This window comes from Protopterus annectens, chromosome 8.part0 (assembly GCF_019279795.1).
Source record: "Protopterus annectens isolate FY-2018-M chromosome 8.part0, PAN1.0, whole genome shotgun sequence".
NCBI classification, from domain to species: Eukaryota; Metazoa; Chordata; order Ceratodontiformes; family Protopteridae; genus Protopterus; species Protopterus annectens.
This window is the reverse complement of record NC_056741.1, coordinates 540015583-540028117: the sequence shown is the minus strand read 5'-3', so window position 1 is coordinate 540028117 and position 12535 is coordinate 540015583. Positions and strand designations below refer to the sequence as shown.

Below are 12535 nucleotides of genomic sequence, written 5' to 3'. Positions count from 1 at the left end.
AAATAAGAAAACATGATTCACTCTGGTATTGCTTGCTCCATACATGGTTTATTAAGTAAAAACAAGAGATGAGCGCTTTCACCCATGTCAGAGCTTCGGCAGATCTAAGTTATAATGCAAGTAACAAGTAATATATACTTTTCTATTTTCCATGAACCTATGAACCTATGAACATATAAGAAACTATGTAAATTACAATGCTGGTATTAATGTAAGAGCACGTACATCACATTCAGTGACAGCGATAGGAGCAGTGGTACATACATAGTTTGCATTTTTACTGCAATTGGTGCTGTTTACTCTTTATCTAAGTAAGTAGAAAGTTACTTTGTATCTGGTTGTTGATCAGTGCATTGCTTTGACATTCAACCCTATTTTGGCAATGAGAATGACTTTCTTTTATTTTTCATATAAGTAGCCCTCACTCTTCTACATGTTAGCCTTTCAGAAGACAAAATATTTCACTGCTTCAGGCCAGTTATTTTACATTAAGAAGGTTCGTGGTCTGCACTCTTGTGGGAGGAGAGGCTGGACTCTACCCTTCTGAGCTGGGAATTTCTGGTTAAAGGCTTATAGTGCCTGCATATTTGAACTGTTTCTTACTGAAATTGGTACACCTTGTTTGCTGTAGCATAGACTAGATCCAGGCCTGCTGAATCTAGCTTTGTTTGTATGCTTGTTGTTTGTTTGCTTGTTATTTCCCTGAAATGCTAATTCCACCTAAAACGCGGCTTTTCAGCGCTTCTGCGGATCCCTAGTGATATCTGCATTGCTTACTGTACTTATTTCCTTGTTTCACTTGAAAGAAAGTTACTGTTTGTCGTTTTTGCATTTAAGTTACCTGTAACACATTGCATTTAAGTTACCTGGCACTTGCCCACTAAAGCAATTATATAAGTCAGCACTAAAAAATTAAAAGCACTACACCCTCACAAACTCCCCTTGAGTACCTTGTTCCCCATTAGCCCTTTTTTTTTTCAATTATAAAGGAATTCCCAATACTATTCTAGCATGTCCAAAGGTCAGTTGTCAATCTCCTCTCCGGTCCAGCTGGTGAATCTGGGAATCTTGAGGCAATGTTACAACTGCCTCATGTACACAGACAACCCTCTCCTCCTCCCAACAAATTCCAACACATGTGAGAGATGCAACCATATAGCCATACTGGAGGCTAAGCTCTCTCAACTCAGTACTGGCGTAACCAGTCAGGAGGAGAAGGAAACAACACTCACTACAATTCCAGTCTCACATAGACCTACCACGACAGCAAACCAAACACATAAACACACAAAAACATACTCGGAGGCTTTAAATAAAAATCTGCCCAAGCAGCAGAGACCTCCAAAGCAGACACCCAAGCAACCGCTACCCCAAAACAAAACACTTACAACACATAGCTCACAAAGCCAGTGTGCCGAACAGTCACAGCCCTTAAGGCTAAACAACACACCTGATACACTTGTAATAGGTGACTCTATCGTCAGGCACACTGACGTCCCGCTCACCAGGCTGAACAAGGAGAAGGTCACGGTGAGCTGCCTGTCGGGCACTAGGATCCACCACATAACACAAGCACTCAGGTCACTCCAAGGCAAGTACATTGTCCATGCTGGTGTGAATGACCTGAGAAGTACCTCCCTGGACTACATGAAAAGAGACATAGAGGAGCTCTCTGAGCATGTAGCCCAGGCCGGTATGACCCTGACCTTGAGTAGCATCTTACCCTCACCAAGAATGATGCCACAATATGAAGACAAGATGATCAATTTCAACAATTGGCTTAAGTATTGGTGTCATTCAAAGGGGATCCAATGCCTGTCAGCCTGGGATGACATGCTCGACAAGCCATGATGCTTCGCTAGGGACGGCTTGCACCTGTCACCCCTGGGCTTTCGGATATTGGCAAAGGCTCTTGCTACCCCATAGTGCCTTTTTTAGGCAAGGCTCAAAAGACAAACCCACCTCCATAGGTATCACAAGGGATAAGAAACTAAGAGTAATGCTACTCAATGCCAGAAGTCTAAATGCACTCGAAACTCTCCTTAGCATGGAGAACATCGATATCTGTGCAGTAACAGAAACCTGGTTCAAGGCTCCCGAGAGCACCCCAGCACTACCAGGTTATACCTCATACCATGCTTTTCGGCCCCAAAACTTGGATCGAACCACAAAAGGAGGGGGAGTATCAATATTCGTCAAAGATACCCACACCTCCAGGTTGGTGGCACAGCATGAAGCATCAGAGACTATCCATGTGCAACTAACAGCGGGTAAAACTGCCTTCCAGTTTATAGCCTGCTACAGACCACCCTCCCAAACCCAGGAACCCCACTCGGCCTTCCTGAGAACACTGGAAAATATGAAGGTCTCTCCAAACACCATTATATTGGGCGACTTCAACTACCCAAACATAGACTGGGAGCATTACTCTAGCTCCAACACCCTAGCCCAAAGGTTCCTAGAATTTATAAACTCAAATGCTATGGAACAACTTGTTACCACTCCCACAAGAGGGGAAAATGTACTGGACCTGATCATCACCAACATGGGGACTCTATGCTCCAGACCAGAAGTGTATCCCTCATTGGTAAGATCAGACCATAAACTAATCTCACTGGATATTCACATCCCGACTCCACCCCCTGCCCTGAAAACCACAGTGAAAAACTTCTCTAATGCAAATTTCACACTCCTCAAAATCGAGGTGGAATCCTTCAAAGCCCCCGGGCCTGTGGAAAATATGGCCCAGACCGCAGAATCCTTTATAAACGCATTCTATGAACACCTACAGGAATGCATGGATCATGCAATCCCAAATAAAACCAAGTCCCAACCCTCCAAAGGCAGGTGTCCTGTCTGGTGGACCCAAGCCATAAACAAACTATACAATAGAAGGAGGAAGCTACTACATGATAGAGGAAAATCCCAAAAAGGGAAGGCATCTCTGATCAGTATTAGCAAAAAACTACGGGCACTCATAAAATAGTCTAAGGCCAACTTCAAGAGAAAAATTGCACAGGACACTAAGGATAATCACAAGGCTTTCTTTAGTTATGTTAGGAACCTGGGTGGGAACTCCCAGATATGCTCAGAATTAGTCCAAAATGACAAAAAATACACCAAACCCACAGACATTGCCAACATCCTAGCTGACAGGTTCAGCGCAAACTTCTCCCCCCCTTCACCACCAAAAGGGCAAATATCTATCCCAGCAGAGTGCTGCCCCCCTGACATCTCAGATGCTCAGGTAAGAGCTGCCCTCTCCAAAGCAAAAAACACAGCATCAAGACCAGACGGTGTCCCGGGCTGCATCCTACATGAACTCCAAGAAGAGCTAAACTCAAACATAAAACTACTGTTCAATCTCAGCCTTACTACAGGATATGTACCCAAAGAGTGGCATACAGCAACAGTGGTCCCTCTCCACAAAGGTGGTGCCTCAACGGATCCTGGAAACTATCGCCCCATAAGCCTGACTAGCTTGGTCTGCAAAGCTATGGAAAGGATCATCATGGACCTCATAAATAAAGATATTGGGGACCTACAGAAACTGGATCCTACCCAGTTTGGCTTTGTTAAGGGCAGATCCTGCCTCTTAAACCTGGTTGATTTCTTTGAAACAGTCACTAAGGCCATTGACGAGGGAAGGTGGTCCACACAGCCTACCTGGACCTCGCAAAAAGCCTTCGATACAATACCCCACTCGGGCATTATAGATAAGCTCACCAGCTTAAATATAAACCCCTATGTCACTAGATGGGTTGCAAACTGGCTCAAGGACAGAACCCACATGGTTAGAATTGCTGGAGCCATGTCAGACTCCAAACCAGTTACAAGTGGCATCCCACAAGGCTCAGTCCTGGGACCTCTCTTGTTCGGTATATATTTCTCGGAGGTACAGGCCAACACGGAAGGACTGTGGCTGACCAAGTTTGGAGATGACTGCGACCTGGGGGCCATAATCGACACTCCAGCCAACACAAGCATCCTCCAAAAGGGCCTTATAGAAACAGACAACTGGTGCCAGAGCCATGGCCTCAAGCTAAACACCAAAAAGTGTATAGTCATCCCCTTGGCAAAACAAAGTGCCCACAAATTACCATATAGGTGGTAATCCATTAAGTACAGAAGAAGTAATTAGGGACCTGGGGACCCAAGTTGATAGCAATCTCTCATTTGACAACCACGTGGCCAAAGTGGTTAGAAAAACATTTTATATAGCCCACCTCATCATGAAGGGATTCACATCTAGATCAGGGAGGTCATCGTGCCTCTTTACTCATCCCTCATCAGGCCCATAATTGAGTACAATGCCCCTTTTGGGATGTACCTTACCAGACACCTGCAGCAACTGGAAAGACCCCAAAAGTACCTCACCAAGAGGATCAAAGGGCTCAAAGAGATGCCATATGCTGCCCGGTTAAAGAAACTCCAGCTCTACTCAGTGGCATACCGCCTGCTCAGAGGCGATCTGTGCCTGACGTATAAAGCCATGTCCAACCCGGAATTAATGGACATGCTGCACCTCAGAAAATCCAAATCCCATCGAGCTATGCACTCGAGAGACTTGAACCTCAGCACTGAAATAAATAGGACATGCTGGAGGGACACATTCATAACCCAGAGGCTCCCTTCACTCTGGAATAAAATCACAGTCCAGGTTAGGCAGAGTCCTTCATTGACTCTCTTCAAGAGGAATCTTGATGAGTGAATGGGAGATCATAGGTTTACCCCAGGTATCACTTCTGTGTCACTGTTAGACAGAGGCACAGTATACTAACCTCGAAAAAAGGCATAGCAAAATTATTTTAAAATGGGTGGCGAAAGCCAAACACACTCTGGCTAGGCTTATAAATGCCCTAGGGCAATTAGCCTAGTATGAACCTATGAACCTATGAGATAGTTATAATACAATAATCCACAAGTTCCAGTCCTGGAGTACTATTTCCCACTGTTTTGATCTAAGCTTCTATTTTCACATCTGATCATTTGTCTGGGTACAATCATTCAGGCATTTCTACAACTTATTTAGAATATTAGGCAGAGTAACTGATGCACTGAAAATCTTTTAACTCTATTTGTTCCTGTCTTGAGGATGAATTGAACAAAATAGTCTCACTATCCTAGCTAGAAGATCTATGAGAAGTCAAAAACAAGCTAACTGCAAAGATACCGGACTAGTTAAATGTCACAGTTGTATGAGTTGTGTTTTACCATTGCTGGACTCCCCCCCCCCCCCAGTGTTGAGCAATTTTAGAATTAGTATGTATAAGTAAGGGGATATTGGGGTAAAATCTACCATGTTGTGGTGCGGGGGTGGGGGTGGGGATTGTATCCTGCAGAAAATAACATTTTAGTGATTTCACTCACAGCTTCAGTGGGTGCATCTTTCAATGAGTTTGACTTATCCAGTATCTTTGTGAATAATCTGAAAATGATTTCCTGTAATGGATACATCATACCTCTAGTGCATTTAATTATTTGTTTCTTATTGGTTTTAATTAACAAGCTAAGCTTGTTTGGTACTCCAGGATGCCACTTAAGTAAATTGATATATCAGTCTGTTGCTGACATTACTAAATGCATTTTGTACTTGTAATACATAGGTCAGTGTCAGAATGTCATCTCCTGACCCTAGCCATCACAAACCTCAGAATTATGGATGCAATGATTCTACTGAACTTCATAATATAATATAGAGGATTATGGACAGGTTGCTGATCATAACAAGCATATTATGTGTTTGAGACATGAATGCTAAGAAATTCACCTTGAAAGTGAACCAGTGATTTTAATTTCTACTTATTTGTAATTATTTTATTTAAATGTTTATTTTATAATTAATGGCACAGAAAGATTCATTGTGTTTTTGGATTCATTTCTTGTCAGTGTATAAGATAGTTGCATTAAAGCTGCCATGATTTCAGTTAACAAAAGTGTGAAACTTCAGCATGACCATATATACACTGAGCCACAAACCAAAAATAGAGCAGCTTCACTGATACTGATGTGACCAATTGTAAATTAAACTATATATTTTAATTTACAGTTTGATAACCTGGCAAGTGAATTATTCTACTAACCCTTTTCAGTCATGACCTTAGTAAACAAAAGAACATAACAATACTAGATGTGCAAACTAAAGTAAAAAAAATCAGAACACATCACTGTAATTTTGTCGTACTTCAATACAAATATAGCACAATATAAGAAAATGGCCATCGCCATGGCATGGCATAGAGGTCCTAAGTATGATTCAGTTGACACAGGTTTGATTAGAGAACTGGGCATCTGAGGCACTGGCAAGGAGAAATGGGTGTGCCTATCTCAGGGGATGGCCTTCATTGAGGACACTCCCTGAGGGGAGTTGTGGTCCATAGAGGGGGAGTAGCTCTCAGACATTGTCAACAAACACAGTGGAGGGGATGGGGAAAGAAGGGTAGGTCATAACATAACACCCTCCTCAGCAGCAGAAGCACTGTCCCCCAGGTCACTAATAAGATCGTTGCCATCCCCATCTCACTCAATAAAAATGTCCTGGGAGGAAGTATAAGTAGGGAGATCCAGTGATGGATGTCGGAAAGAATGCAGTAGCAAAGGGACATGAAGAAAGGGTTAAGAAAAGAAAGCACTGCATGAATAGCTTAGATGAAAAAGGTTATAACAATACACATACAGTAAATCTATCATAATGTTGTAAAAGTATCACAGCAGTGTATTTACATGGAGTCATTATAGTTCTTACATTTATCAAATATACAGGTTTTATTAATTGGAGTATAAAAGTGAGTACCTGGACTAATAAACTCCAGTTGTTAGCCAGTGCCATGAAAGCAGGTACACTTAGATTCATTCTGCTGACATTGCCTAATATTATTTAATTTTGACAGAGTTTCAAAGTGTTTTATGTATATAGGTAGTTGAATCCATGCAACAGATTCTTTCTAGAGAAGGCTTTTCTATGTCTGACAAGTATCAATGTGTTTTCTTGGCTGTTTCTAAAGGAGTAGCTTTATTCCCAGAGGGCGAAAGCCTAGTTTTAGAAATTTAAATGCAAGACTAGACAAGTGTCTCTAGTATGGAATAGGAAGCCAGAGCCCTTTCATATAAGATACAGTGGTGACAATTCAGATATGCAAGGAGAACTTCTAAAAAATTGTATTTTCAGCTTCTTTGTGTGTGTGTGTGTGTGTGTGTGTGTGTGTGTGTGTGTGTGTGTGTGTGTGTGTGTGTGTGTGTGTGTGTGTGTGTGTGTGTGTGTGTGTGTGTGTGTGTGTGTGTGTGTGTGTGTGTGTGTGTGTGTGTGTGTGTGTGTGTGTGTGTGTGTTTTGGGGGGGTTATGTGATAAATGAAGAGTATTCATGGGTAAGACATTTTCAGTCTTGGGAATCAGGACATTTTTACCTATTGCCATATGTGCAGCTGAGGAGAGCATCCAGTCAGAAAAACTGCCAAAAGATGTCAAAGCATTCCCCAGTACTCTCCAGTACTCAATGCACCTTCCACTAGGATGAACATTCACAGGAGTATACCCTATGTTAGTAATCCATGCATTTGGTGCTAAATGTTCATAGTATCAAAATTTGATATGCTTTGCTCTGGGCATTTTGATCTTTCCTGTTTAGACATAGGCTACATGATGAACAAATGCCACAGGTGCAGGTCAGTTGCAATTAGGAGGAATAGAATACACCATTTAAAACCGAGTTAAATGTACTAAGAGTAAGTAGTTAAGTCTTTTACCTCTGCTTGTATGGGAAAGACATGAAGTCTTCTAATGTGCTTAAAGTCACCTAGCTATTTAAATCAGTTTGGAGTGGTGTCTGTCATTTTTTTCAGCATATTAATGTGTTTGCTCTGAATTTAAAGTTACAGTTTTTAATTGAAAACATTTTACAGTTTGTGCTGCTTTTCAAGTGTTTTCTGTGCTATGTGGATTAATCAAAGCTGCTGAATTTATTTGCTGTGTTTTTAGTCACTTTTCAAACTTACAATGAGCAGACAGTTTTGGCCAGGTGTGTAAGTCATCTAGAGCTTGTTATGGCCTTGCCGATATAGTAACATAAACAGTGAATTGGGTGATTAAACAGTTTCAGGTGACTGTTTTACTGCAAATTGCAGTGATCCTGACTGCAGCTGACCTTCCCTAGCAGTGGTCCTGCACATTGTACCAGGCCACTTGCTCCGGCACGTATCACCTCCTGTACTTAAAGAGTGTGGCTGTGATGTACGGAGGGAGATAGATGGAAAACTCACTTATCTCACAGGTTTGGGTGGTGCTATCCTTGTACACAGCATATTCGGACACAACCATGGCCTGGCCAGTTAGGCAAAGGAAGTGGCAGAAATGTGTTTGCCCTACAAAAGGAAAGGCAACCTTTGCTCAGGTATACATATCATTTGTGTGGATAATTGTTTCTCATTGTTTCACCATTTACCTTCTCCCTGCCAGTCTTTACATTTCAGTGAATAAATGTAAAAGTACAGATGCAGTTAGTTGTTTATGTTAGCAGGTAAGGAAATACACCCTACCTGCAAAACTTCATTTTAAGTTTGGGCCCCAAGGCAGGTGAGCAAAGCAGCTGGAGGGCCCCTTATTTGTTATGCAGAATGTTTCCTCGCAGTACCGATTTCGACAACCCATTTTGAAATTCGTCAAGGCCACTATAATAAGGAAGTACCAGTGCCAGTTATTCTAGTGGCAGGAGAGTACTTGTTTCAGTTCTGGGGAAGATAAACACTAATGGATAGAGTTTAGCTGTTTTTCATTGGTTCTTTCATGTTTCCCTGTTTGTTTTATATTGCGTGGAGCTGCTCTTGGTACAGTGGGTCTGCAGCATGTACTCCATAGACTCAGTCAGGCACTTTCACTTGTAACTTTACCTAATATAACCCAACTAACCCAAATTTGATCAGTTATTAGGCTCCTTCTATTTACAGGTGCAGCAAGCTCTACACAGCTGCTTAACAAGCAGAACCACACATCTAGTACCATAAAAGTAGTTCATAAGAGTCCCTAGAAACAATGCATTGTGCAATTTAGCCCACAGGTCCTACAAATAGCTCAGTACTTCTGTTATACAAGGTCCTGAGCTATGTTAATCACAGTTATATATATATATATATATATATATATATATATATATATATATATATATATATATACCTAAGTTAAGTATTTACTTAAATAGACATGCGTACATAACTGCACCATCCATCCCTTAACCAATAACTATATAATCAGACCATCATTCTCGCCCATATCATCGACTTTTACTTCACAATGGGCAAATATGGAAGGTCAGCATACTTGTTTCCCCTCTTTTGCCAACCTCATGGCAGCAAGTATCTGAAAACTATGTAGCAACTGAATTAATACTCACAGCTAATGAACTCTTACTAAACACCAAATAACTCTGTTTGTGAGGGGTGCAGATATTTAAGATATGAAAGCCTAACACTCCACAAAATAAAACTAGACTGTGGGCATTGTACTAACACTCCCCATGCTATGCAACCAATCCTGACACATAATGTAATCTCAAATTCTGACACTGTAAAGAAATCCTTACCTAAACCCCCTAAAGCCATAAGGATTATGTCTCAGCAAAAATCAGTATCAAACATCACAGAACATAATATCTCACTTTTAACAAGGAATTAACATGAGACAAATGGTTTCAATTCCAGTACAACAGACTGCTCCACAAACAAAAATGTTTAGTGATTTTTGACTCCATAGTGGGATACACAGATTTCCCATTCACTAGGATGGACAAAGACAGGGTGACAGTGTCGTTCAGGTACCAACATCTCAGATGTCTCAAAGGCCAATATGACTTTTGCACCAGACAAATATAACTATGATATAGTAGTTGTTCATGTGGTGGTGAATGACATGGGGCAAACTCCCCTGGATAGAGATGCAGAGAGACATGTCTCTGAGGTTCCCATGTGTGTCAGAAATGCAGGCAAAATCCTAATACTGAGCAGAATCCTCTCTTTTCCATGAATGAAGCTTAGGTACAAAGAAAAGCTGATTGGTTTCAACAGTTGTCTAAATGAATGGTGTCATTCCATTGAGATCCAGTATGTGTCAGCATGGAACAAGATGCTTGACAGCCCTACTTGCACCTGTTATTAAAAGGCCACAAACCAAAAATACAACTCTACTGGTTACAGCTTTAGCTGTCTTTCATTAGTTCTTCATGTTGCCCCTGTTTATTTTATATTTTGTGCAGCATTTGGTGCCCCTAAAGTGCCTTTTTAGGCAACTTTCAGTTTCATAGTTTCATAGTTTCATAGTATAGTACTAGGCTATCTTCCCTGGGGCATTTGTAAGCCTAGCCATAGTGATGTGGCTTTTGCCACCCCATGAAATGGTACAAAAATGTACAGAATAAATTTAGAATACTGTGCCTCTGTCTAGTAGTGACACAGTGAAGGCCCCCTTATATAATAGAATTAGTTTACTGTGCCCCTGTCTAGCAGTGACACAGATGTGACCCCTGGGGTAAACTTACGATCTCCCATCCACTCATCAAGATTTCTCTTGAAGAGAGTCAGTGAGGGGCTCTGCCTAATATGAACTGGGATCCTGTTCCAAAGCATGGGAAGCCTCTGGGTTATGAATCTATCCCTCCAGCATGTCCTATTCATACTTGTGCTGAGGTTTAAGTCTTTAGCTCTCGTGGTCCTGATGGATTTGGATTTTTTGAGGTAGAGCATGTCCATCAGATCCTGATTGGACATGGCCTTGTACGTCAGGCAGAGATCACCTCTGAGCAGGCGGTATGCTACTGAATAGAGCTGAAGTTTCTTTAGTCTGGCAGAATAAGACATATGGTGGAGACCCTTGATCCTTTTGGTGAGGTACTTTTGTGGTCTCTCCAGCTGTTGCAAGTGCCGGGTGAGGTACATACCAAATGGGGCATTGTACTCAATCATGGGCCTGATGAGGGAGGAATATAGGGGTACAATGACATCCTTGGATCTGGATGTGAAACCCTTCATGATGAGGTGTGCAAGGTAGAATGTTTTTCTAACCACTTTGGCAACGTGGGTGTCAAATGAGAGGTCGCTGTCTACTTGGGTCCCTAGGTCTCTGATTACTTTTTCCGTACTCAGTGGGTTGCTGTCTATGTGATAATTTGTGGGTACTTTGTTTTTTCCAAAAGGGATGACTATACATTTTTTGGCATTTAGTTTAAGGCCGTGACTACGGCACCAGTTGTCCGTTTCAGTGAGGCCTTTTTGTAGGATGTGTGTATCTGCTGGTGTATCGACTATGGCGCCTAGTTTGCAGTCATCTGCGAACTTTGTCAGCCACAGCCCTCCCATGTTTGCTTTAACATCTGAGAAATAAATGCCGAACAAGATAATGAACATTCCAACTTATCAAATGTATTAATATGAAAACAGGATTGAATTAAGTTGGCTATATTCAGTACTAGGAGTCTAAACAACAAGCAGCCCAACCGTGAGGCACACCTGCATTTAAAAGGCATCCATATGGGTGTAATCACTGAAACCTGATGCAAATGCCCAGAAAGCACCCCTCTGTACCTAGGTTTACACCTATCTCACCTTCAGAATGGCAACTTTGGTGGTGGCATATCCATTTTGTCAGATACCATATCACCTCAAGAAGATTCCAAGAGACCCACAAATTTAACTTATTGAACTCCAAATCACACTAAACAGAATCAACTGTTATTTAATTGCCTGTTTAAGTACCTTGCAACGACTCCAGAAGTTCATGTCAGGTTTTTAAACGTCACGAAAAAAACTTTATCATTCTGGGTGACTTTAAGTACTCCTCAGCTGACTGGAGTATGTACACTTTCAACAAAATATGCTCTGAAATTCTTAGACATAATAAATAAACATTTAGTAGGCCATATTGTTTTTAGCCCATTAGGGGGCACAGTAATTTGTTTTTTTAACACCTCTGTTAAATTATCACATAATACGTTAACAGAAAAGAAAACAAATCATTTATTTTCCCCATTTACATACATTATACATCACATATATTTTCTTTTCTTGTAACTATCAACAGTCCAATATTACATAAATTGCTGAATTCCTGTCTTCCCTTAAACCTCACTCCTCCTCCTCCTGAACATTATTCTGCATGAATTGTTCATACAGTTTCCATTTATTTCTATGTAATGTGCTCCTTCCCTGTTCGAAAGATCTCTGTTCCAGTTCTTTTATCTCTATTATAATATTTAATATTTCAGATGCAGTTGGTTTAGACTTTGATTTCCTTTCTCTAGTAATTGATTTTTTGGCAGCTAACAGAATTACAATTACTAAGGCCTTACTATGCCTAGGCAATTCAGATCCTGTGTCCTAGTTCAAAACATTATGTCCATAGTTACAGCCATTTGCTCACCCAATATTATTGACAGGGTATTTTGTAGGGGAATTTTTAAAATGTTCCTATTCACAACACTCATAAAACACACGTTCCCAGTTACCTCTTTCTTCCCAATCATACCTCCAACATTTGCTGTCTACCTGAGAAAAA

At 41.1% G+C, this 12535-nt stretch overlaps 1 protein-coding gene across 2 annotated transcripts in view; it reads right to left on the bottom strand.

Moving 5' to 3' along the window:
- The window catches only part of CTSS (cathepsin S), a 328334-nt gene that overhangs the window by 49000 nt on the left and 266799 nt on the right, over positions 1-12535 (bottom strand). The gene's annotated exons all lie outside the window — the stretch shown is intronic.